Genomic DNA, 26600 nt, shown 5'->3' with positions numbered 1-26600 from the left:
GTGAGCGGGCAAGAAGCCTGGCCTGACAGCCACTTCCCCGGGCAAAGCAGGAGCGGGGACGGATGTGGGGCGGCGGCGGGGAGAAGACGGCCCAACTCAGGGAAGGTGGATCAGAACAGGGGAGCCGGCGACTGCCACCACCATAGCCGTTGGGCAGGCGTATCGATTGCTCTCCTCTATGGGAAGCATAACAGCTCCGTTTGCACCTTTCCCCCTCTTTACTTCAATAAACACCCCACTCTCGGGCTGAAATAGAATTCCCCTGTGGTGAATTTAAAACTTGCGAATAAGATGCTCTTTCTGTCTGCTTCCCACCTCTCTGGATATGTAGGAAGATGGGAAGTGCTGGGCTGTTGGTTTTTAATCCTGGTAAGATAAAGTATTTCTCATGCTTTGGAATGCTCAAACTGACCAAATATTAATAGCAAGGAGTTGCACAAATTGTGAGAATATATTTTGTTTCATCATCAGTTGAAAAGAAAACAAAAATGGCCCAGAATTTGTTTTATTTTTATTGAGAAAACTATGTTGTTATACTGTGCTGTGTATACACAAACATATAGATAAGTCCATGGACTGTCCCATTTATATTGTGATATTAGAAATCACATATATACTGTTGATCAAAATAGAATCCGAGGTCAGGAAGTACTTTCTATTGCGTATATTTTTCTGTCCCTGTATTCCAGAACTTTTAAAAATTATTTGATTATCCAAAAGCAGTTACAAGGAGACAGGTAAATGAGGAAATACTGGATGGAGATACATATTTATGAAAGCTGAGTGAATGGTGGCTGCTGAGGTTATGAACATTTCAAACTTCTGTGGGATGTTTAAAAAAGTGAAAAACATGGTTATTGGTGATTTGGGAGGCAAAGGTGGACCAGGAGGTTTGTTAGTCCACATTCTAGAACAGTGGTTCTCAACCTTCCTAATGCCGCGACCCTTTAATACTGTTCCTCATGTTGTGGTGACCCCCAACCAGGGGTGGGTTCTAAATTTTTTTATTACCGGTTCTGTGGGCGTGGCTTATTTTGTGGGCGTGGCTTGGAGATCATGTGACTGGGTGGGCGTGGCTATGTGTATAGGGACTACCCAGAGGGCTGAAAAAAGTGATTTCTGACAGGTCCTCGCATTTTTGACCGGTCTTCGCACTTATGACTGGTCATCATTTATGACTGGTCATCATTTATGCCCATTGTAGCATTCTTAACAACCATGTCACTCATTTCACAACTGCTTCTCTTCACCATGGTGACAAGATAGGGCAAAAACGTAAAATGTGAGGACAGTCATAAATTTGAGGACTGGTCAAAAGTGCGAGGACCAGTCAGAAATAACTTTTTCAGCCCTCTGAGTAGTCCATATGCATAAAAGGATACAGCAATAGAGAGGGATGAAGGAAGGGAAGGGAAATTAGAGTAGGAGTGAGGGTAAGAGAGGGAGGAAGAGAGGAGGAGAAGGAGAAAGGAAGAGGAAGTAGGGAGGAGAAGAAGAGGGGGAGGAAGAGAAAGTAAGAAGGAAAGAAAAGAGAGGTGGTAGGTTTGAGGAGAAAGATTGCTGTACAATAAAAAAGAAAGGGAAGAAAGCCAGCCCCAAACAAATATAAAGATATTAAGATAAAGAATGAATTGTTAAACTTTAAAGAATAAAAGAGAACAAATATGAATAAATAACAATAATTAGAAACACACATACAAACATACAATGTATTTTCTTTGAACAGAGTATTTGGCCGGTTCACAAATTTAAACAGTGTTTAGTCATTTCAATTAAATTTATAATTTCTATATTTCCTTTTTGCCATATTTATTCCTTATCTATTTTTGTAAAAAACCAATATTACCCTTCATCCTCACCTCTAATCTTAATCAAATTCAATTTTTCCCTTCTATTCTATATTATACCCCTTCCCATTGTCATCTATTTTTATATCCATCCTCACATTGGTTAATTATGTAATATTACAGTTTAATATAAATTCAACATTTTAATATAAATCAATTAGTTATATAACTACCTTTTTTGTATATTAATCAATATGAACATGAATATTCCAATTATTTCCATGCAATCCAATTTCTTACAAATCAATTAATTATATTTACCAATAATAATAAACCAAATAATTTCTCCCATATATTCCTCCAAACCACAACTTAACCATTTTTGCTTTCAACACAATATACAATTAATAGTATCTCAATTATTACAATTCCCTAGTTAAATAGAGCTTTTTTTCTTTTGTGTTTTAAAATCTTGAACTCTCCTCTTTTCCCCTAAATTTCCCATTGTTTGCACCTACCTTTTTTGGTGAGGAAAAAGAAAAGAAATCTGCCTGGCTAATTTTCTAACATTGCAGCAACAGCAAAGCCAACAGCCTGCTTTACTTTCAGTTTCGTTTTTCAGCATAGCTAGGGGGAAAAAAATCTCTCCAGCAAGCAGCAGAGCCCTGAGCAAAACAGCTGAAAGCAAATCAGCTGAGAGTTGGGAGCCGATCTAATCAAGGGCTAATTAGCCTATGCTGATGCTCCGCGGGCCAATAAAATTACAAAAAAACACCGAACCATTTGTTAAATTGCTGGCTTGCCCGCCCCTCGCCCACCGCTATTTATTGGCAATAAATAGTGGTGCGGGGGGGCAGGGCGAGCCAGCAATTTAACAAAGCCCCGCGGCAAGAATTTAAACAGTTTTTTCCCTCTAGCCATCAGCTGGGACTCAGGAGGCAGCAATAGATTGGGAGTGGGCGGGGTAAGCGAACGGCCGGCGATCGAACAGAGCAGAGAGTGAGGGTGAGTGAAGGCGTGGGGGGGCGGGAGAGGGCTTTGGCGACCCCTGTGAAATGGCCGTTCGACCCCCAAAGGGGTCGTGACCCCCAGGTTGAGAACCACTGTTCTAGAAAAACACATCAGAACCTCTCTTGATGCAGATAATTGATGTCAATAGGATTGCCTAGTCCTGTGATAGCTAACCTTTTTGCTGTGGTGTGCCAAAAGCGGGAGCGCGGGTGTGTGTGTGTGTCGTGTGTGTGCATGTGCCCACACCCATAATTCAATGCCCCCCCCACATTGGATAGGTGGACTTCAACTCCCAGTATTCCTTTGCAACCATCTCCACGCTCCCCCCGCTTTTGGCACGTGATGGCAAAAAGGTTACCGATGGGCCTGGTAGGCCCGTTTTTCGCCCTCTCCAGGCTCTAGAGGCTTTCTTGGAGAGCGGGGAGGGTGAAAATGGTCCTTCCCACACACACACCCCGAGGCCAGAAACGGCCTGTTTCCTGACTTCCGGTGGGCCCAGAAGGTCCGGAAATCAGTTGGCCGACACACGCATGCACGCTGGAGCTGAGCTAGGGCAACGCTTGTGTGCCCACAGATATGCTCCACATGCCACTGTGGCATGTGTGCCATAGGTTCGCCATAACGGGCCTAGTCAGTAACAATAAATATTTGCTGAGCTACTCCCTGCTTCTTTACATGATTATACAAGTGTGTAAATATAATTAAGATAATATTTTCATATTACACTTATCTCCTAGGTCCCACTGTTACTTTAAGTAGTTACTAATGAACTTGCAGTTTTCTTTAATTTCTTTCAACAATTTACAGTGGCAATACATGTTTTCTTTCAAATGACCATCTCTCACAGCTGTTTCTTAACAGAGTTAGAGATCATATTTTGCTCCAGGTAGAGTAGTAACCTAGAACAGTACTTAGCATTTAATCCAAAAAATTAAACAGAAGTGATTTACCTAAATATATGAAGCAAGTGATCCATGTGCAGAATCCTCGGGGCTCAGGTTTCGTTGCAGCGAGGGGGTCGCACACCCTCTCCTCGCCTCCGAAGAAAGCCCCTCTGCTCCCCCTGCCTCTCCGGGGCTGAGAGTGGCTAAAAAAAGTCGCGGAGCTTTAAGAAATTTGATCGGCACAACGGAGCTCGTGCCGCACCGATCTTCCGCCTTGACAGCTGCACCGGAAGTCCTCGATTAATACTGAGATCTTGACCTATTTGTCCCCGTATCATTATTTGTTATTTCCATGGCACTCTCAGACTTTGACTATTCAGACCAAGCCAGTAGACATGCATGCACACATGCATTTGTGACATTTAAAAAATTTATCAGCAATATTTTCTGCCCAGTTCAATTATGCAAGATACTTGTTACAAATCTATTGTAGTTAAAAAAATCTTTTATAACTTGTGGCATTATAAATACATTTCAGACTTTGAAAAAGTGTGGGTGCTGTCACAAAATAGTTATCAAAAGGTCACGTGCACTAACATATTAGTGGCTATAATGTTCATGCTAATGCCCATAATAGAAGTGGCAAAACTTAAAGTCAAATAATCATTTGTCCAAGAAAGTGAATACAGAATAAAGCCAAAGTGCTTCTGAGCTCCAAAGCCACTTGTTTGAATCCAGATTTCAGTTTAAAATAATTCTCACTTTCTTTGTCTATTCTTTATCTTTTTTATTATGTAAATTTTAAAGAATAAGTTTATTGGGTATGTCATATTGGCACAGAATGGTGAAAACCGACTCTGATTATTCCCATGGTTTTCACCTAATTAAAAGTTTTTCACTTTCTCAAAACAATCAGTCACATAGTTCAATCACAATACTGTCCAGTTGTTAGGTGACTCCAGTCCCTTCCTTCCGAGCACCTGCAGGAATGTCCTTAGTTCCCAAGAGAAAGTATTTTGTTTTGACTACAACACCCCAACTATCTCTATTCCCCCCTTCCTGTCCCTCTTCTCCAGTGTGTGACCACTGAAGTCTCAAAATGGTCTCGGTCAGGCCAGCTTCAGGGTTGACACCCTCCCTAATCAAAGTTGCAATTGGTACATAGCAGCTAAACTGCTAACTAGTGCAAAGTAAAAGAATTACATATCTGTAAGAGTTCCACTTGCTTATCAGGCACAATTTAAGATAATGGCATGTACCCTTAAAGCCCAAATGTTTAGGTGCTGTGCAGTGAACAAGATCTATAGGAAAGAATTTCTTTTAATGATCAATCCACTGATTGTTGTTATTGTTCAGTTGCTAAGTCATGTCTGACTCTTCACGACCTCATGGACCATAGCACGCCAGGCCCCCTTGTTCTTCAGTTACTCCCTGAATCTGCCAAACTCATGTCCACTGCATCGATGCATACATACTATCTATAATCCTCTGCCATCTTTTCCTTTTGCCTTCAATCTTTCCCAACATAAGGGTTTTTTGCAATGAGTTGTCTCTTCTGATTTTGTCACCAAAATATTTGAACTTCAGATTCACTGATAGAGTTTCATTTATCTTGCATACAGGAGAAGATTTCCCTGTATTGTTTTCATGATTTGGAATGCACTCCTGTTTGAACTATATTTACTTTCTTGTCTTCCTATGTTTAGAAAATTTGCAAAAGACATACATTTTACTAGTTTACAATAATTTTGCTAACTTAAAAAAATAAACATGTTTGTATTTAGCAGTTTAATCATAGTTAGTCGCATAGGGTATTTATAGTATATCAATGTAAATATATTCATGAACTGGAATAGCCAGCCAATGGGGGATTGTTTGATAACTGAAACATAGTGTTTGTTGTATGGGGCCATAAGAAACAGTTTGGAGCCTGGGTGTGGCTTAACTGTTATTTATATAAGCTTGAGAGCTCTAGCTTCTCCCTTCTCCATTTTGTGTTTCCGTTTTGTGCTGTGTTTGTACTTGCTATTTCTCTTCTCTACAACGCGGAAAAACCTACAAGGGTATTGTATACATGCCTTATGTGTTATTATGTATATAACGAAATTTTGAATCCTGCTGAATTGTCTTATTGTGTGTGCTGCAACAAACTCTGACAAGTTATGGGCCCAGAGCACACAGAAAAACTGAAATGTAATTAAGCTAAAGGACTGCCTGTATTAATAGAGAAGGCTTGCGGGATGGCAGAGACCTCTTTGCCTTGATTGGGACAGAAGAATTATATTATTTGGGCTGCAAAATTGGAATGCTTCCTGAAGGCTAAGGAGCTCTGGGATATTGTTGTTAATTCACCCCAGCACCATTAGCAGCTGCAGATCAAAGGCAATATAATAAGGGACTGGCCTATATCATCTTAAGTTTAGAAGATGAACAATTCTTGAATGTAGCTGATTTAAAGACTGCGAAGGCGGTCTGGCTGAAATTAAGTGTGCATGTGAGTGCATCAGCATGCAATATTGTGCAATTATGGCGACAATTATACAGAGCCCGGCTGCAGTCACATGAGAATGTGGAAAAGCATTTGGTGCAAATGCCAACTTTATTTATTGAGTTGGAACAGCGTGGAATGCAGATTCCCAAATCTCAGAAGGTACTGTTGGTGTTAAATAGTCTTGATGAAACATGGGACATAGTTTCAGCCATATTTGAGTGCAAATCAGAGCAGGAGTTGCGTATGGAGCCCCTAAAAGCCTTTTTAATTTCTGAAGAGCAGAAATGCCATTTTAGAAAAAGCCACGAGGAGAAATTCCTGACGGTAACTCACTTAGTGATGGTGTCAGCGTTCAGGGAAGAGAAGCTGAAAAAGATATGAAGCAAGAGAGAGTTGAAACACAGCAGCAGTCAATGCCACGCAGTTCAGAGTGATGGAACAAGGGGATTCTGCTAGTAAAGTAAAGGTGTGTAATGTGTGGTATGAGCCAAGGAACTATAAGGAAGTATTGGCATTACCTAAAATTGAATAAGTAAAGTGGAAAGAAGCCATGGACAAAGAAATGAAATCCATGGGTGAAGATAAGGTGTTTACATTGCAAAGCCATAGGATGTAAATGGGTATACAAAAAGAAAGTACTACCCAATAATGAGGTCCAATATAAAACAAGGTTAGTGACACAAGGTTTTTCATAGATGAAAAATGTGCACTATGATGAGGTATTTGTGCCTACAGTAAAGTGTGAAAGCATAAGGCTGGCACTAGTGTTGGCAGTGGCACATGGCCATAAAATTTGGCATTTTGACATAACCACTGAATGCAGAATTAAAGGAAGAAATTTACATGGTTCAAGCACCAGGGTATGAAAGTAAAGACCCTAACACGGTGTATAAATTGAACAAGGCTGTGTATGGGCTGAAGTAGTCAGCCAGGAATTGGAATATCTGTTTAGATAAGGCACTGAAGGGTCTTGGGTTCAAGAGTTGCAGGGCTGATGGTTGCATATACACTGGAAAGTTACAAGGTGGGGATTTGTCAATTATTAGCATTTGTGGATTATCTCTGTTTCATTGCAAAAGATTTGTCACAGATAAAAGAATTCGTTAATTCGAAAAAAAGTTTGAATTAAAGAATTTGGAAGAAATACAAAATTATCTTGGTGTGGAGATACAAAAAACTGAGAAAGGTGGTTATGTTCTCAGTCAAAGAAGAAAAATTGAATAGTTGTTGGAGAGATATAACATGAAAGATTGTAATATTGCTCCAACACCTATGAGCACAGATTTTCATAACAGTTTGGGTGAGGACAAAAGTGAAGCCTGTGATCAAGAGATATATCAGTCAGCAATAGGAAGCCTGTTATATCTGTCACAATGGTCCAGACCAGACATAGGTTGTGCAGTAAGCATCTTAAGCCGCTTTACTGCTGCACCAATGCAATTGCATTGGATGGGTGTAAAAACGATTCTGATATTTTGAAGGGAACTGTGAATTTGGGTTTCTGAAGAATTAAAATTGAAATGTTATGTTTGCAATGATTATGCCAATGAAGTAAAAATCAGAAAGTCCAATTCTGGGATTATGTTATTGTTTGGAGGGGCTTTAATTGGTTGGAAGTCCAGAAAACAAACAACTGTAGCCATTTCTACTGCGGAGGCAGAATTTATTGCTTTATCTGAACTTTGTTCAGAGGTAACTTGGTACATACAGCTGTTACAGGATTTAAATGTAAAGGTAAATGAAATAATGGTGTTTGAGGATAATGCTGCCTTCATTAAAATGGCAACAGATGACAGAGTAAAAAATAGAAGCAAGCATGTGGACATTAAATATTGTAATGTAAGAGAAGCTATCAAACGTAAATTAATTAGCTTGCTTCACTGTTCTTCAGAGGACAATCTGGCAGATATAATGACCGAGCCATTGGGTGGAATGCACCATGGGAAGAATATTAAGTTATTCAATTTTATGTCTATTCCAGTTATGAAGGGAGGAGTGTCAATGTAAATATATTTATGAACTGGAATGGGCGTTGGAGTTACCTGATACGCCCCTTCTCTATCCAGGTGTCACGGCAGTCAGGCATGGGTAAGGCGTCGGTAGCTGCTTTATAGGACCGAGTCTACTGGAAGTTTTTAAGCTCCGCCCTCTCTGCTCGGCTTCCAGTTTTGAGGCGAAGGATTCCAGTAGACAGGCGTGTCTGTAGAGATAAAATGGTAGAAGTGAAAGCACCATCCACCCCGGAGGGCCCCCACGGAACAGCTCAGGGTGGGGCTGACTGCCGTGACAGCTGGATAGAGAAGGGGCGTATTAGGTAAGTTCAATGCCCATTCTCCTATTGGCTGTCACGGCAGTCAGGCATGGGACATACCAAAGCCATGTCCTATTGGGAGGGATCAACTCGAACACTTTGTGTTACTCTCCTGCCGAAGGCTGCGTCAGCGGAGGTGGAGGCATCCAAACGGTAGTGCCATATAAAGGGGGTCACCGAAGTCCACGTTGCGGCACGACAAACCTCGAGCGGCGCTTGAGTAGCCCATGCAGCCGATGTAGCAGCACTTCTGGTGGAGTGCGCAGTAATCCAATGTGGAACAGGCAGGGATTGAGATTCATAAACTGTAGAGATGGTAGCCCGCAGCCAACGACCCACGGTGGTGGATGTAATACGAGAACCCATAGACGACGGTTGGAAGGAGATGAAGAGGGCTTCAGTCCTCCGGAATGATGACGTCCGGGATAAATAGATCTTCAAAGCCCGGCGGATGTCGAGGGTGTGCCAGACCTTTTCCAAGTTGTGACGTGGAGACGGGCAAAAATTGGGCAGGATGGGTTCCTGAGATCTGTGGAACGCGGAGTTAATTTTTGGGATGAATGCAGGGTCCATATGGAGCACCACTCTGTCCTTGTGGAAGATGCATAGATTGGAGCGGACAGAAAGGGAGGCCAGTTCCGATATACGCCTTGCTGAAGTAATCGCAATCAGAAATGAAACCTTAAAGGAAAGGAATTTCAGGTTGACCTCTTGAAGGGGCTCAAAGGGGGGCTTCGTGAGGGCGGTAAGCACTTTGTTGAGGTCCCAGGTAGGGAACCGATGAACAACCGGTGGGCGCAGATTGGTGGCGCCACGGAGGAAGGGCCGAATGAGCGGATCTTTAGCTAGAGGGGTCCCGGGAACAAAGGACAAGACAGTCGACAAAGCTGCCACTTGACGGCGTAAAGTATTGGGCGAGAGGCCGGAGGCGAAGCCGTCCTGAAGGAAGCCCACTATCTGAGCTGCTGAAACAGAAGAGGGATCCAGGCGACTCAGAGAGCACCAACGACGGAAGGATTCCCAAGTTGAGTCGTAGATGCGGGAGGTAGATGGTCGACAAGCGGCCAGAATGGTAGGGATGGCAGCGGGAGGCACCTTGGCCTTGATCAAACGGCACCGCTCAATCTCCAGGCGGTCAAGTGAAAGGATTGTGGGTCTGGATGGAGCAGGTTGCCCTGCTGCAAAATGACCTGACCGTCCGGGATCCACCAAGGAGGAGCCACTGAGAGAGACACGAGGTCTGCAAACCAGGGTCTGCGGGGCCAGTACGGGGCAAAGAAGACGAGTTCCGCTTTCTCCAGCAACAGCTTGCGAATCACCTTGGCCACCAGAGGAAGAGGAGGGAATGCATAAAGGAGAAGGCCCTGGGGCCAGGGGCTCCATAGAGCATCCACTGACTCCGCCCTGAGCGAAGGGAATCGAGAGTAGAAGCGAGGGAGCCGGTGGTTGCTGGGGGAGGCGAACAAGTCCACCTGTGGGGAGCCGAATCGAAGAGTCAGTTGGGTGAAGAGATGTTGGGGAATGCTCCATTCCGTATGGTCCATCCAAGCGCGGCTGAGGGCATCTGCCTGGGTGTTGTCCTTCCCGGCAATGTGGTCCGCCCGGATGGACATCAGATGGCGTTCCGCCCAGAGTCCCAGACGGAGAGCCTCCTTCATTAGAGCCTTCGAGCGGGTGCCGCCCAGCCGATTTATGTGGGCCTTGGCCGAGATGTTGTCTGTGAGGACCAACACATCCCGGCCCTGGACTTGAGGGAGGAAGCTGCGGAGAGCCAAGTACACTGCATGCAGTTCTAGGACATTGATGCTGAGGGACTGTTCCTGAAGGGACCAACGGCCTTGGGCCGAGCAAGACTCGAGGTGAGCCCCCCAACCGAGCAGACTCGCGTCTGTAGTGATGACAGTCCTCTGGGGCTCGAGAAACTTGGAACCCTTGGACCCCGCAGGCGAAGTCCACCAAAGGAGCGATGTGACGACAGAAGGAGGGAGCTGCACACGATGATTGGGCGGCGTGGCGGGGTTCTTTTGGAAGGGGAGTAAGAGCCATTGTAGCTGCCTGCTGTGGAGTCGAGCCCAAGGGACGATCCCATAGGACAACACCATCTTGCCCAGTAAGGTGGAGAGATCTAATATAGAGGCAACCTTATGTGTCCTAAAACTGCTGGCAAGGGCGGAAAGACTGTATTGACGGTCTGGGGACAAGAAAACCTCCACCAAGATGGTGTCAATCACCGCACCCAAATGTTGAATCCGGGTTGACGGGACCAAATGGCTCTTAGCCCAGTTAATCGAAAAACCATGGGCTTGCAGAATGCCAATGGTACGGGTGACATCATGAGATGCCTGGGCAGAGGAAGGGGATAGGATGAGAATATCATCCAAATAGAACATGGCCCTGATGTGAATAGAAGAAACATGGGCCGTAAGGGAGGCCATTACCTTGGTGAATACTCTGGGGGCCGAGGACAATCCAAAGGGGAGGGCAGTATATTGAAAATGCCGGTCATTGATGCAGAAACAGAGAAATTTGCGATGGGCAGGCCGAATCGGGATGTGGAGGTAAGCCTCCGTCAAATCTATCGATGCCATGAAGTCCCCTTTCCTAATTCCCAGGAGAATGGTTTGAAGGGACTGCATCTTAAACCGGTGATATACAATGTGCCGGTTTAAGGATTTCAAATCAAGGATAGCCCTCCAACCCCCCGAGGACTTGGGGATGAGGAAGAGACGTGAATAATAGCTATGTGCCCGCTCAGAGGAGGGGACAGGCTCAATGGCTTTGATATCTAATAAATGTTGGATGGCCGAATTGATCTGGAAAGACCTGACGCGATCCCGAGAGACGGGACAGCGCAGGAAAAATTTGGGGGGAGTGGATCAAAACTCCCAAGGAAAGGCCAAAACGGATAGTAGACCCGACCCAGGCATCAGAAACCGTGACGTCCCATTGATTGGCGTACTGGGAAAGACGGCCTCCTATTGACTGATCTACAGGGAAATTACCGGGACCTGTGGAAGGGGCGGCCTCTGCCCCCTCGAAAGGACCGTTTGAACCCAAATCGTACGTCCTGTCTAACCTGACTGTCCGGGGGAGTGGAACCTCTGGAATTGAAGGAACGCAGGGGCCTCTGGGCAGCAAAGGAAGGGTCAGAGCTGCGAAAGGAGGGAGGACGAAAATAGGGCTGTGCCCTAGAGTCAGGGTGGCGGTTCAGGGAAGGGAGTACCTTGCGATGATCCTTTGTTTCAATCAGGAGAAGATCCAGTTGTGATCCGAAAAGTTTCTCACCGGCGAAAGGAGAAGATGCAAGGCGCCACTTGCTCCTGATGTCTGCTTGCCAGTTGCGGAGCCATAAAAGGCGTCGGGATGTTACGGAAGATCCAATGGCCTTTGCAGAAAAACGGGCTGCGCTGAGGGTAGCGTCAGCAGAAAATTCAACCGCTGCTAAGATCTTATTCAGATCCTGATGAGAGCGGTGGTCCGAAGGGGGAAGTTGCGCTTGGAGTTGCCTCAACCAGAGGATCGTAGCTCTATTGAAAAACAATGCAGCGGAAGAAGCCTGCACGGACCAGGCAGACGCCTGATGCCCCTTGATTAAGGTTCGTTCGGCCTTCCGTTCCTCCGGGCGAAGGCACTCTTCCAGCGGACCTGCGAGAGGGGAAGAAGATGACAGAGCCAAAACTGGTGAGTCAACTGAGGGAACTTGAAGAAGGTGCGAGAAATCAGGAGCCACATTAAAGAATTGCTTGTCCAGGTTGTTGGGTACCGGACCAGAACTGGAGAAGGACCATTGCCTGAGGACCATGTCGGAAAATAGCTTCGGGGCCGGAATTACTTCCTTTTGAATAGAGGGTTCCTGGAACAGGGAAGGAGCAGAACCCACAGTAGTGGACGTGGAGACCGCGGCAGAAGAGGTTGAAGAAGAAGCGGAAGCCACACCAAGGCCAGTGACAATCTGGGCCTTATGGAGTAGGGACCGAAATATTTGCGGGCGAAAAAGGCCGATAAAGGCGGGCTGGTCAGGTTCCAGACCTTCGTCATCTGAGAGGTCTTGGTCTGGTAGTAATTCCCCTTCAGACAGGGAGTCCTGGCTGACAGAATCAACCACATCATCGGGTTCAATTACGCCTTCAGCATCCTCCCTGTCGGGCAGGGAGGCGGCCTGATGTTGGGATCCCGACTGGGCGGGAGCTTCAGATGGAGGGGCAGATTTCTGCTGGAGCCCCTGGGAAATGCCCTGGCGAATGGCCTCAGAAATAACAGCTGCCAAAGCAGGTGTAATGTCAGGCAAGGGCTGAGGGATCTGGTTGACCTCCTGAGTAGGATTAGGCATGGCCTGAGCCTCCGGTACAGGGGGGAGTCAGGCTTCAGTGTTGACTGGGAAAACCGAGGCAGCCTCAGTGCCACAGACAGAGTCTTCAATGATAGACCTATCAGGGGACAAGGCAGGTGTAGGCCTTTGAGGAGGAGTATTGTTAGAGGCCTCATTGGAGGGAGGAGCACCGGAATGTTTAGAAGAGGCCTGCAGGGAGGAGGCGGCTTGGGCCTTGTGGAAGGCCTTTTCTATGGCCTTATGACGCCTCTCCTCCTCCCACGATGGCTTCGGAATGGTGGATCGCAAATGGACCTCTGAAGCCAGAGCCCTGGACTTGCTAGGGCGTCATCTTGATGTCCCCTCCTCGGGATCCTCCACCCGGGGACGTTTCCCCTTGTCACGGCCCTGGCATGAATGGCGCGATTTGGTTGCGTCCGCCATCTTGTTAAACGACCACGAGGCTAAGAAGGGGCCTTTCGGGACAATAAGCTGAGAAACAATCCCCGATTACTTGCGGTTGGGTCGGAGGGTGTGATCCACGAGGCAGGGTCTCCAGACAACGTCACTAGGCCGACTGGCAAGGCGTGACCTGAGGCGCGGCAAAAAAACCTCGCGCCGACAGACAGCTGCGAAGCTCGAGGCTCAGAAGCAGCAATAAGCCGCCGCGTGGTAGAAGGCGGCCAGACCCGGTTGCAGACCCCCCGGAGAAATTAAGAGGGGTCTGAGGAGAGGACCTCCGCAATTTGTTTGTCTGCAGGAAAGCCGGGCGACGCGGCAGAGCGAACTCGTGCTCGCGCCGAAGGAGGGGCTGTCAGCTGACAGCGCAATCAATTAACAGTAGCCGAAAAGTAGCCGTTCCGAGTCAAAAAACAGGTAATACAAGCAATTAGAAACAGAGAGCTCTAAGACACGACTAGTCCAGACAGACCGAGCCGAAAAACTGGAAGCCGAGCAGAGAGGGCGGAGCTTAAAAACTTCCAGTAGACTTGGTCCTATAAAGCAGCTACTGACGCCTTACCCATGCCTGACTGCCGTGACAGCCAATAGGAGAATAGGCATAGCAACAGGTCAGCCAATGGGGGGGACTGTTTGGTAACTGAAACATAGTGTTTGTTGTATGAGGCCATAAGAGACAGTTTGGAGCCTGGGCGTAGCTTAACTGTTCTGTATATAAGCTTGAGGGCACTAGCTTCTCCCTCCTCCATTTTGCCTTCTCCATTTTGTGTTTCCATTTTGTGCTGTGTTTGTACTTGCTATTTCTCTTCTCTACAACGTGGAAAAACCTACAATGGTATTGTATAGATGCCTTATGTGTTATTATTTATATAAAGAAGTTTTGAATCCTGCTGAATTGTCTGTGTGTGCTGCAATGAACTCTGACATAGTATTCAATTATTTATATTCATATTTATATTCAAGATGAAAGAAGATATAAATTTATGATCAGGCTTTCTATCAGCTAATGTAAAATTTTATTTTTCATTCAGATTGAAAGTTTAATTATTGTAAGAAACAATTGCTAGGTAGTCGAGTAACACAACTTTTATATGCTTTTAATTGTATGTTGGTGCTTATGTAAATTAAGCAATCATAAATAATAGTGAACAGCTTCTTATGTTAGGCATCATGTCCATGGGCATACTTAGGCAATTAGATATAAAGTATTATACACCTGTATCAAGCTCAGGCTCATTATGACTTTATTAGAATATGTCTGAGGATATCTTATAAATATTATATATTTTATATTCACATGCCATACATTGCTTGCAAAGAACATAAAATATAATTTGAAAGCAATAAGAATAAACAATACTTTAAATTCTTGTGAATAGCAGAAAAGAACACTTCTTGGTTCTTTTCTGGGACAAGCCATAGTGTCAGGGAAATTCAAATCCTCAGAGGGTAAAAGTAAAAGCATACAATAGAAATGAGGACATAACATTTTTTCTGAATTTTAGACTAGAAACATATATTTATTTATTTATCAAATTTTAAAACCCCACAAATCCTTCACAGAGATAGAGTAACATTTTGGATTCAGATAAGAAACAAAACTTGTCAACATAATTCCTGCAACTCTTCTTGAACCCACCTATAAGTAGTCCTCAAGTTACTGTACAACAGTTCATTTAGTGACCCTTTGAAGTTAAACGGCACTGAAAAAAATGACTTATGACCATTTTTAACACTTACAACCATTGCAGCATCTTCATGGTCACATGATCAAAGTTTGGATGCTTGGTAGCTGACTCGTGATGGTTACAAGTGTCCAAGGGTCATTGATCACTTTTTACAATCTGACAAGCAAAGTCAATGGGGAAGGCAGATTCATTTAACCATGTTAATGACTTAACAATTACAGTGATTCACTTAACAACTGTGGTAAAAACGGTTACAAAATGGGACAAAAATTATTTAACAAATGTCTCGTTTAACAAGAAATTTTTTGGACTCTTGTGGTTGTTTTTTATTGTTATTTTTTATTTTTTAAATACAAATAATACAAACATATTACATATATATTTAAATACAAAAAAAGAAAGAAAAAAGAAAAAGAAAAAAAACACAAATATTATAGTGCACCCCGATAACCCGGAGACCATTTTTCCCCCTTATATTTCTTTGTCTATAACAACTAAAAGAGATCTACCGTATTTTTCAGAGTATAATATGCACCTTTCCCCCCCCCAAAAAAGGGTGGAAATCTGGGTGTGTCTTATATTCTGCCCAGCTTCTCAAACAGAGGTTTCAGAGGCTGAAAAAAGCATCAGAAATGAAGCTTCAGAAAAGAAGCCCCAGAGCTTCAGAAAAGAAGCCCCAAAACAGAACTTCAGAGGCTTTTTTTCTGAAGCTCTGTTTCAGAGGCTTTCAGAGGCAGGAAAAAAAAAAGCAAGGCACAGAGCTCACAACCAAGGAACCTGTTGCTAAAATTCACCTCTAGGAACAGCTGATTGGGGGTATTCCGGGAGCCGATCCACCTGCCAATCAGCTTTTTTTTTAATTTTAAAAAACAAACTATTAAATTTAAAAATATTTAAAAAAAGAGAAAATATACAAATTTTCTCAATCATAAAATTACATTTTCAATACACAGTTACACTAACAAAGTAAATACATGTGATTATATAAACACATATATACAAACAGTGACTCATTTACCTATTCTGTCTATCTGACAGTGCATTCTTTATTGCTTGAATTTCCCCTAATTCTTATCTTTACCCTTTTTTCCTTTGGTTTATCCACTTATACCATCTATTCCATACTATAAAATATTTTGAGTCTTCCTTGTCTTTTAATTCTAGAGTTAATTTATCCATTTCTGCGCATGTATAAATTTTTTGAATTACTTCCTGATCTGTTGGCATACGATCTGTTTTCCACAATTGTGCTAATGCCAGTCTGGCCACCGTAATTATGTGTAGTGTTAAATATTTTATGTCTTTTCTAATGTTCCCTTTTATCATGCCTAATAAGAAAACTTCTGGTTCTAATTCAATTTCTTGGTCTATTATTTCTACTATCCATGTTTTTATTTTTTTCCAATATTTCTGGGCAAAGCCACCAAACATGGAAAAAAGTACCCTGGGCTTGTTTACATTTCCAACAAACAGGATTTACATTCGGGTACATTTTCGCTAGCCTCTGTTGTGGCTCCGTCCTCCGAGCCTATCTTATCGGAGGAAGAAGGCTCCGAACATGAAGGAGAGGAGATGGCCAGGCCTCCCTCTCCAGGACCCTCCTCTCTGGCAATGCCTCAGGTGTCTCCCGAAGGAGAAGAGATTGGCCAGGAGCCAGGTGTTTCCGAGCCGTCGGATAGTGACGAAGAAACATTGTGGTTGGACCCACGCCAGCGTCGGAGAGACAAGCGTGCGCAGCAGAAAAGGAGGCGTGCCAGAGATTAAGCTGAGTCACTGGACCACACCCCACAGGCTATAAAAGGGAGTGTGGTGGCCATTCGGACTCTGTGACGGACAAAACTAATCTCTGGCGAGTCACTTTGCACCTTTGGACACAACGCCTACTTGCTGTGGATTTAATTACAAACTGAACTATTCAAACTGTGTGTACTTTTGTCTGTGTTATCGGAGTAAAAGTTCTTGGCAGGCAGCCATGGAGTTGCTGCCAAGTTCCTTATCACTGATGTTGAGTGTTTAAAGAGTTTATTTAACCCTCGGCTGGCTGGTTGGGTATGTGCGTGGTACGGGGTCAGAACAGCCTCGAAGGAGCTAGATACCATCTATACCACATCTTATAATGGTTTTCCTTATATGCTACCGATTTTGTCATACTGTAATTGTTTTCCCAAATTGAATTCTAATAAGTATTTGTAAATTTTTGAAATTAGTTTTCCTTCTTTGGATTCTAATAATTTATCTAATCTGTTTGGTTTGGGATCTATTCCTCCCTCCTCTTGGTCTTTTCTGTATCTTATTTTTATTTGTGAATAGGGCCACCAGTCTATTAATATTCCTTGTTCATTGAGTTCTTCCCTTGTTTTCAATACTCCTTGTGAATCTAATATTTCTCTGTATCTTAACAGTTTTTGTTTTACTAATAAATTGGGATGAGTTATTGCTTCTATCATTGATAACCAGCCGGGAACTTTCATATTTACTTATTTGTTTATTTATTTTTCAAATTTATATACCGCCCTTCTCCCGAAGGACTCAGGGCAGTGTACAGCCAAAGTAAAAACATAAATACAAACATTAAAACCAATTTAAAAAGATATATATATATGTTTGATCCCAAAATTAAAAGAACAATAACAAAGCTATTAAAAACATTTTTAAAAAAGTGTTAAGCCAGCCCGGCTTGCTGAAAAAGAAAGGTCTTCAAGGCACGGCGGAAGGCACCGAGGTCTTGAATTCTTCGTATCTCTGGGGGCAGTTGATTCCAGAGGGCAGGTGCCCCCACAGAGAAGGCCCTCCCTCTGGGGGCCACCAGTCTACATTGTTTGGCCGATGGCACCCTGAGGAGGCCCTCTCTGTGGGAGCGCACAGGTCGGTGGGAGGCCATTGGTGGCAGCAGGCGGTCTCGAAGATATCCAGGTCCTATGCCATGGAGCGCTTTAAAGGTGATAACCAACACCCTGAAGTGCACCCGGAAAACCACTGGAAGCCAGTGCAGCTCACGCAGGAGAGGTGTTATGTGGGAGCGCCATGCAGCTCCCGTAACTACCCGCGTGGCCGCATTCTGGACCAGCTGGAGTCTCTGGGTGCTCTTCAAGGGGAGCCCCATGTAGAGAGCATTGCTGTAGTCCAGGCGAGAGGTGACGAGGGCATGAGAGACTGTGCAAAAGGAATCCCAATCTAGGAAGGACCGCAACTGCGGATCAGGCGAACCTGATAAAAGGTCCCCCTGGTTACAGCCGTCAGATGTTCCTCCAAGGACAGCTGTGTATCCAGGAGGACGGCCAAGTTGCGAGCCCTCTACGTGGGGGCCAAGGACTCGCCCCTAATAGTCAGTGATGGAGTCAACTGACTATATTGGGATGCCGGAAACCACAACCACTCAGTCTTGGATGGGTTGAGCCTGAGCCTGTTCCTCCCCATCCAGATTCGCACGGCGGATTTTTTGCTTTTTATCTCTTGCCATTTGTCAATTAGTGATTTCCTAATAATATGGTTATTAAAATGTTTGAATATTTTATTTCTGGGACTCCATAAAAAGGCATGCCATCCCTTCATTAAATCGTGACCCTCTAAATTTAATAATCTTTGATTTTCCAGGGTTACCCATTCTCTAATCCATGTTAAACTTGAGGCTTTATAATATTTTTCCCATGCCGGGAGTCCAAATCCGCCTCTAGTTTTGTCATCTTGTAATATACTTAATTTAATTCTTGATTTTTTCCCCTCCCACACGAATTTTGTAGTTATTTTATCCAAATTGCTAAAAAATTTCTTATCTAATTTTATTGGGATTGTTTGGAATAAATAAAGGAGTCTTGGCAGTATATTTGATTTTATTGCTGCGATTCTCTCCAACAATGACAATTTTAATTTCCCCCATTCCTTCCTGCTCATCATCGGACATCATTCTTCCAGTGGGTGCACAATGGCTGCATTTAGAGCCAGTGCTCAGCAGCAGTTTGGCTCGATGATCGAGAATTCCATGCCGGAGTTGATTGCATTTTCAGCCTGAGGGCTAGCGATTGGGGCCTTTGCAGCGGCTTCCATCCCACCATTTGCCTGATGGATTCAGCTACAGTTTTGGCCACAGGGTTTCTGTGCCGGCGCAGTGAATAGCGGTTTGGGGATCCAACCACATAGACCATAATTGGTGCAAAGCGGCTCCAAAATGACAGATGCCAATTTATCAAGATTGGCCCACATGGCAACGGCCCAAGGGAAGAGGAAGCGCCATAGTGACCCAGGAGAGGGGACTTTGGGAACTCAGCGCCAATACAAATGGACCAGGGTAGAGGGTCCTTCCCCTCAAACCCACCCCAAGTCCTCCCAGGCCTATAAGGCTGAGCAGAGGCAGCACATGGCCATCGAACGTGCCATACAGGAGGCACAAAAGAAGGCCAGGTCCCCTCCCAGATTGGAGCCTGCTCCTGCACTGGCTACTGTTTCTCCTGCTTTGGCTCGCCAATTGGCTTCTCAGCCTCTTCCTCAGGCCTCATTATCACCTGATGTTTTGGATCAAGGAGCTACCTCCACATCAGCTGAGGCAGCCATTTTGTTTGCGACCTTGCCTGCCAATGGCCTTCAACAGGCCCCTTCTATTCAAATGGACAGCCAGTCTAATCTTCTGGCCTCTACGGCACCCTTGGTTTCCACTAGCAGGTCTGCTGACCCGCAAGACCCACAAATAACCCCTGCCCTAGCCTCCTTGATATTAGAGGGCATTTGGCATGGTATTGCACAAGGCCTCCAACAGAGATCTGCTTCGGAGGTTTCTGAGTATGTGAGCCAGGTCAGTCAGTCCCACTGTTCCCGTCAGTTGGAGGAATCGGGTGGAGCAGGAGAGACCGGATTCTCCGGTTTCCGCTAGTCAGGTCTCCTTGTCTGTAGAAGAAATGTCTTTGGATCAGGAATGGTCTGATGATGAAGGACGGGAGCCAGACCATCCTTCCTTCATAGGCCTTTTTCGGCCTCAGCTCTTTCGCTCCTTGTTATTTAAAGGTCAATCTTCTACAAAGTTGGTTTCTACCTCTTCGGTGCTAGAATCGGTTTCGGCTGAGGTTGATCCGTCCGCCACTCTTTTCCTGGAACAGACTGTACGTGCCAAGATCTTGCCTGCTCCCAAATTATTTTCAGACGTGGTTCAGCATCAGTGGATGTCGCCCAGTTTGGGTCCCCTTCCCAATGCGCAGGACAAACATCTTTATAAACTGGCTGCGGAATTTTCTGATCTTCTACAGGTTCCCACGGTGGATGCTTCTGTCGTTGTTTTCTCTTCTTCTACGACCTGGCTGGTCCCCGGAGGAGTCCTTGTGCCCGGAGGACAAGAGAGCTGAGAGAACCTTAATCAAGGGCCAACAGGTAAGACCTGGTCGGTAAGAGCTGCTTCGGCAGCCTTGTTCTTTAACAGAGCTTCTATTTTGTGGTTGAAACAGCAATAGGAGAGGCTTCCTTCCTCTGATTCCAGGGCCCATCAAGATATCAATAAGATATTGGCGGCTGTCGAATTCTCAGCAGACGCTACCCTCAATGCTGCCAGATTCATGGCCAAATCTATTGGTTCCTCAGTTACATCTCGGAGGCTTCTCTGGCTCAGGCATTGGCAGGCCAACGCTAGAAATAAATGGCATGTGGCTTTGTCTCCCTACACGGGGGGAGAAGCTGTTTGGTTCTTCCCTCGACTCTATACTCGTTGAGACCAGGGATCGGCGTAAGGTTTTGCCTTCTGTCTCCAGGAAGACCAAATTTCGTCAACAGGGTTATTTTTGTTCCCAGCCCTTTTGGGCCTCAGAGAGCGGATTCAATCAACAGCGTCCCCAAAGGTCCTTTCCAGCCAGAGGGGCTCAGCATCAGGTCAGCAAGGGTCCCAATTCTTCCCCAAGAGGTCCTTTCGGGGTGGCAGGGGTCATCCCTTCCATAGTCCAGATAGATTTCCCCAGGACTCCCACATTGGTGGTCGACTGGCCCTCTTCTCCAGTCAGTGGGACTCCACGATATCTGATTCTGGGTGCGGGAGACGATTCAGGCAGGCCTCTCCCTTGAATTTCGCTCCACATCCCCCCCCGGGGGGGGTTGTATCTTGTCCTTTGTCTTGTGATCAATCCAAACGCCTGTACATGTCAGCTGCAATCTGTCATCTACTAGCTATTAAGGCCATTCAGTTGGTTCCACGGAACCAGCACAGACAAGGATTCTATTCTCGTTTATTTTTGGTACATTATATAGCACCGGTTCAAAATGCGCTCTCTTCAAACAATCCTAGAATCCATCCGAGTGGGTGACTTCCTTTCGTCAGTTGATCTGACAGAAGCGTATCTTTACTTCCCCATCCTTCCCACCCACCGTAAATTCCTTCATTTTTATTATGCTGAACACCATTATCAATATAGAGCCTTGCCCTTTGGGCTTTCCTCCGCCCCTCAGGTGTTCACTAAACTCATGGCTGCCCTCATTGCCCACAACCATTCCCTACCCATTCACATTCTCTTCTACTTGAATGATATCCTTATCCTTTCTAACTCCAAATCCCTAGCACAGCAGGACATCCGCACGTCCCTTCAGGAGCTGCAGGCCCATGGCTTCCTGATAAATGGGTCCAAGAGTCATTTGACTTCCTCTACCCGTATTAAGTACCTGGGGGCTCTGATAGATACTATCAGATTGGAGGTTTCACTGTCACAGGAACACCAATCCAGCCTCACAGAACTGGCTCGTCGTTGCCATAGGGATCATTCGGCCACTCTCCTTACCTTTTCCCGACTTTTGGGTAAAATGGTTTCCTCCTTCAGCATCATTTCCTGGTCTCGCCTTCATAGCCGAGAGTTGCAGTAATTCCTGCTTCCCTTCCAAAGGGCTCGCAGGAGCACAACCTTGACGAACATCCTCCTTACTCCCGTGGTCCTCAACTCCCTGGCTTGGTGGACCTCCCCTGCAATTGCCAAAGGCAGCCCGTTCCGGGAACCTCGCCGCATGGTCCTTACAACAGATGCCAGCCTGTTCGGATGGGGAGCCCATCTGGGTCCTCACATGGCTCAGGGTCAATAGTCTCAGCAAGAGCAGAAGTACAACATCAACTGGTTGGAACTCCGGGCCATCCACCTGGCTCTTCAGAAGTTCCACTGCCACCTGCTCCTAGGTCAGCATGTTCTCGTGCTGACGGACAATGTCTCGGCCAAGGCACATGTAAACAGGCTGGGCGGCACTCACTCAAAGGCCCTCATGCAGGAAGCCCTTCGTTTAGGCCTTTGCGCGGAAAGACATCTAGCCTCCTTAAAGGCCTTGACATATCAGGGGCAGCGAACGTTCGAGCTGACTCAGCTGCCACCCAGTAGACCAGGCGGAATGGAGTCTCCATCCTCTTTTCTTCAAGGAACTAACCTCTCTATTTGGTCTTCCCGCGGTAGACCTCTTCGCTTCCCGGACCAACCACCAGGTTCTGTGGTTTTATGCCAGATTTCCGGCTGCCGAAGCGGAGGCGGTGGACGCTTTACGCAGCCTGTGGCCTCTGAGGCTCCTTCTTTATGCATTCCCTCCTCTACTGCTCATAGCCAGGGTCATCAGGAAGATCCTGGAGGAGGAAGTGCAGTTGGTTCTTCTGGCTCCGCATTGGCCTTGGCGGCCTTGGTTTGCGGTCTTGGTCTCCCTATTGGTGGAGCGGCCCTGGCGGATCCCTAACGACAGGATCGTCCTACTTCAGGGGGCTTTGGTTCATCCAGAACCCCAATGGTTGCAGTTAACCGCCTGGAGACTGACTGGTGCCTCCTAGAAAGGGCCAACATTTCTGCCAGGGCCATCCGGACCATCCAAGTGGCTTGTTGCGCCTCTGCTAACCGCATCTACGAGGCCACCTGGCGCTCCTTCTCTAACTGGTGTAGGAAGAGCAGCCTGGCTCCATCCTCTGCCTCTATTGCTCACATTCTGGATTTCTTGCAGGCGGGCTTCGATGGTGGTCTCTACCCCTCCACGCTACGGAGGCAGATCGCCACCATCTTCTCTATTTTGGCATGCGGTTCATTGACATCTATTTCTAGAGATATCTTGATCTGTCAGTTCCTCAGGGGAGCCTCCAATCTACGACCTACAGTCATACACTGGTTCCCCATATAGGACCTCAACAAGGTGCTAACCGCTTTGACCAAGGCTCCCTTTGAACCCTTGCGTGAAGTCGCTCTCCAGTTCCTTTCCTTCAGGGTGATGTTTCTCGTCGCAATCACCTCTGCCCACCGCATTTCGGAGCTGGCCGCCCTGTCAATGCGTCACGACCTTTGTGTGTTCCACCTTGACAGGGTCGTGCTATGGCTTGATCCCACCTTCATCCCGAAGGTTAGTTCCATTTTTCATAGGGCTCAGGAACTTGTCCTGCCCAATTTTTGCCCATCTCCTGCGCATCGTCTAGAGAGGGTATGGCATACCTTGGACGTTCGAAGGGCTTTGAAAAATTACATTTCCCGCACATCTTCATTCCACCAGACAGAAGCCCTGTTCCTTTCATTCCAGACAGCATCCATGGGCTCCAAAGTTACAGCTCTGGCATTGGGTCACTGGATTAGGGCTACCATCTCCACAGCCTATGAATCTCAGTCTTTACCTATTCCTCGTCATATCCCAGCCCACTCCACCAGGAGTGCGGCTACGTCGGCTGCATGGGTGACTCAGGCCCCATTGGAGGAAGTCTGTAGAGCCGCAACCTGGTCTTCCCTGACATCATTCATTCGGCATTATCGCTTGGACTCCTGCGCATCGGCGGATGCTGCCTTTGGCAGACAAGTGCTGCAAGGGGTCCATTTATCTCAGGATCAGCGGAGCCGGCAGGTTCCTATCCAATAGGACATCGAGCTTTGGTTTGTCCCATGCCTGACTGCCATTTCCACCAAGGAGGAGAAGGGGCATTGGTCTTACCTGTCACACCCTTTCTCTTGTAGGGGGGGACAGCAGTCAGCCCCACTCTGGCTGAAGCCGACCCAGGGGGTGGTGTCAGGGTGGGTGGGTGCTGTTAACTCTTTATCTTTCCAGCTGGAGACACAGTCTGCATCAAGGTCCTCACCGACAAACTGGAGCACAGCAAGAGAGGCGGGGCCTAACAAATCTACAGACTCGGTCCTGATTGGCTAACAGACAGAGTCATCCCATGCCTGACTGCTGTTCCCCCCTACGAGAGAAAGGGCTTGACAGGTAAGACCAATGCCCATTCTATAAAATATATGGTGACAGAGAACACAATGAATTAATTCCCTTGCTATTATGCTTTTGAGGATATATGCATTATGTGTGAATGTGATAGCTTTGGATATTCCCTAAGGTCATTGCTTAGCATTGTTAAAAAGAAAGAAGTACATTATGCCATATTTTAAACTTGAATACTGGGAAATACTAGTTATTCTAGATACAAAAATCTATAGTTTTCTTATGTATTAATGTGTGTGCGCTTGGTATTAATGGTGTACACATTTAACCTTTGAATTATATGTAGGTTAGATACAAACAGATAATATTTGTTGAAAAATATTTAAAAATAAACATTAAGTTTCAATTTTCCAAGTTCCTGTTCTTTCTAAAGCAACAAACTGTAAACATATTGGGACTCTAATTTATCTAATATGAAATATTTAATAATGTCTACTTTTTTATTTATATATGACCCCATATATAAATCCCCCCCATGCTAAACAACTAATCCCATCCCCCCTCTGCTAAACAACTAATTCCCACAACACTTATCAAGCAAACTAAAAAGGCAGTATTACCATAATTATTTTCATCTTCCCTATTACCTATCTCCTTATGACTATAACTTTGTTGCTTATCACTATTGTTGTATGTACATTGCGAGCTTACACACCGGAAACAAGTTCTTTGTGTGTCTAATCACACTTGGCCAATAAAGAATTCTACTCTACTCTACTCTACTCTATTCTATTCTACTCTACTCTACTCATTCTATTCTATATATGAACATAAAAAGAAAACAGATACACCCAGATTGAACATAGTAGGGAACAAACAGCTTCTGTAAAAAAAAATGAGCCTATATCAGGGGTGAAATCCAGCAGGTTCTGACAGGTTCTGGAGAACTGGTAGCGGAAATTTTGAGTAGTTTGGAAAACCGGCAAATACACCTCTGGCTGGCCCCAGAGTAGGGTGGGAATGGAGATTTTGCAATATCCTTCCCCCAGGAGTGGGGAGGGAATGGGGATTTTGCAGTATCCTTCTGCTGGAGTGGGGTGGGAATGGAGATTTTGCAGTATCCTTCCCCTGCCACACCTACCAAGGCATACCATGCCCACCAAGCCATGCCCACAGAACACACCTTGTGCAACACAATGAAATTGCCCTTTACTTTTTTTTTTATTGAAAAAGTTTTACAATTACATTTTCTCCCCAATTTCCCCCCCCCAACCCTCCCTAACCTCCCTAACCCTCCCTAACCCCCCCTCCCCCCCGGACTTCCACAGAATATAATCCAAATCAAAATCCCCTTTTTATAAAACTTGAACCCCTCCACCCCCTGTATATTTTTCACATCTTCACAAAATTCAAATATTTCTATCTTTATATAATACTTTCAGTTAAAAGCTATCTGATATTTCCTAGTTTGATATTTATTCTGCACATAATCTATCCACTTTTTCCACTCCCATTTGTAAGTCTCTTGTGAGCGATATTTTAGATATGCTGAAATCTTCGCCATCTCTGCAAAGCTGGCCATCTTCAAAATCCATTCCTCAATAGTAGGCATAGCTTCATTTTTCCAATATTGACCTATCAGTAATCTCGCTGCTGTTATCATATACAATATCAACTTTGTTTCACCCAATGTAAAACCTTTAACTATACCCAATAAAAACATTTGTGGAGAAAACTGAATTTTTTTCTTCAAAACATTCTGCATAACCCACCAAATTTTTATCCCAAAAGCCTTCACTTTCTTACAAGTCCACCACACATGATAATATGTGGCATCTAGGCAATCACATCTCCAGCATTTTGGTTGAACATTAGGGTACATGCACGACAATTTCTTAGGATCTAAATGCCATCTATAAAACATTTTATAAAAATTTTCCCTCAAATTCTGCGACTGTGTAAATTTAACATTCTGAACCCATATTTTTTCCCATGTTTCCAACATCACTGGTTCTGCAAAATTTTGTGCCCACTTAATCATACAATCTTTAACCAATTCAGTTTCTGAATCCCTTTCTAACAAAACATTATAAAGCCTTTTAATATGCATTGGACCTTTCTCTTTTATATGTCTAACCAATTCTTCCTCATGCATCATTATACCAATTTTTTGGTCCTCTTTCCATCTCAATTGAAGTTGATTATACTGTAACCAAGTTAAATTAATCCCTTCTTCCAACAGCGTTTCTAAAGTCTTCAGTTGCCATCTGCCCGCACCTGCAAAAAGAACTTCTTTATATAAAACCCCCCCAAGTGACATTATATTTGTATTCCACATGATATGACCAAGATCCAACCATAGCGGTATTTTGTAATCCCATTTGAGTCGGTGCTTCTTCCAAACTCTCATCAAGGAATCTCTAAGTATGTGGCTTTTAAATACTTTATCCACTTTGTTCTCATAAAATAAGTAAGCATGCCAACCAAATTCAAGATCAAAACTTTCTATATTCAATATTCCAGTCTTTTTCCTTCCAAACCAA

The 26600-nt window shown here is 45.0% G+C and overlaps 1 protein-coding gene across 3 annotated transcripts in view; it reads left to right on the top strand.

The window, feature by feature from the left end:
- YAF2 (YY1 associated factor 2) overlaps positions 1 to 26600 on the top strand; it is a 90149-nt gene that overhangs the window by 990 nt on the left and 62559 nt on the right. The window lies entirely within an intron of this gene.

This window comes from Pantherophis guttatus, chromosome 7, assembly GCF_059756535.1.
Source record: "Pantherophis guttatus breed Tessera chromosome 7, ASM5975653v1, whole genome shotgun sequence".
NCBI lineage: Eukaryota > Metazoa > Chordata > Lepidosauria > Squamata > Colubridae > Pantherophis > Pantherophis guttatus.
The sequence above is the reverse complement of the archived record's forward strand: the minus strand, read 5'-3'. Positions and strand labels throughout refer to the sequence as shown.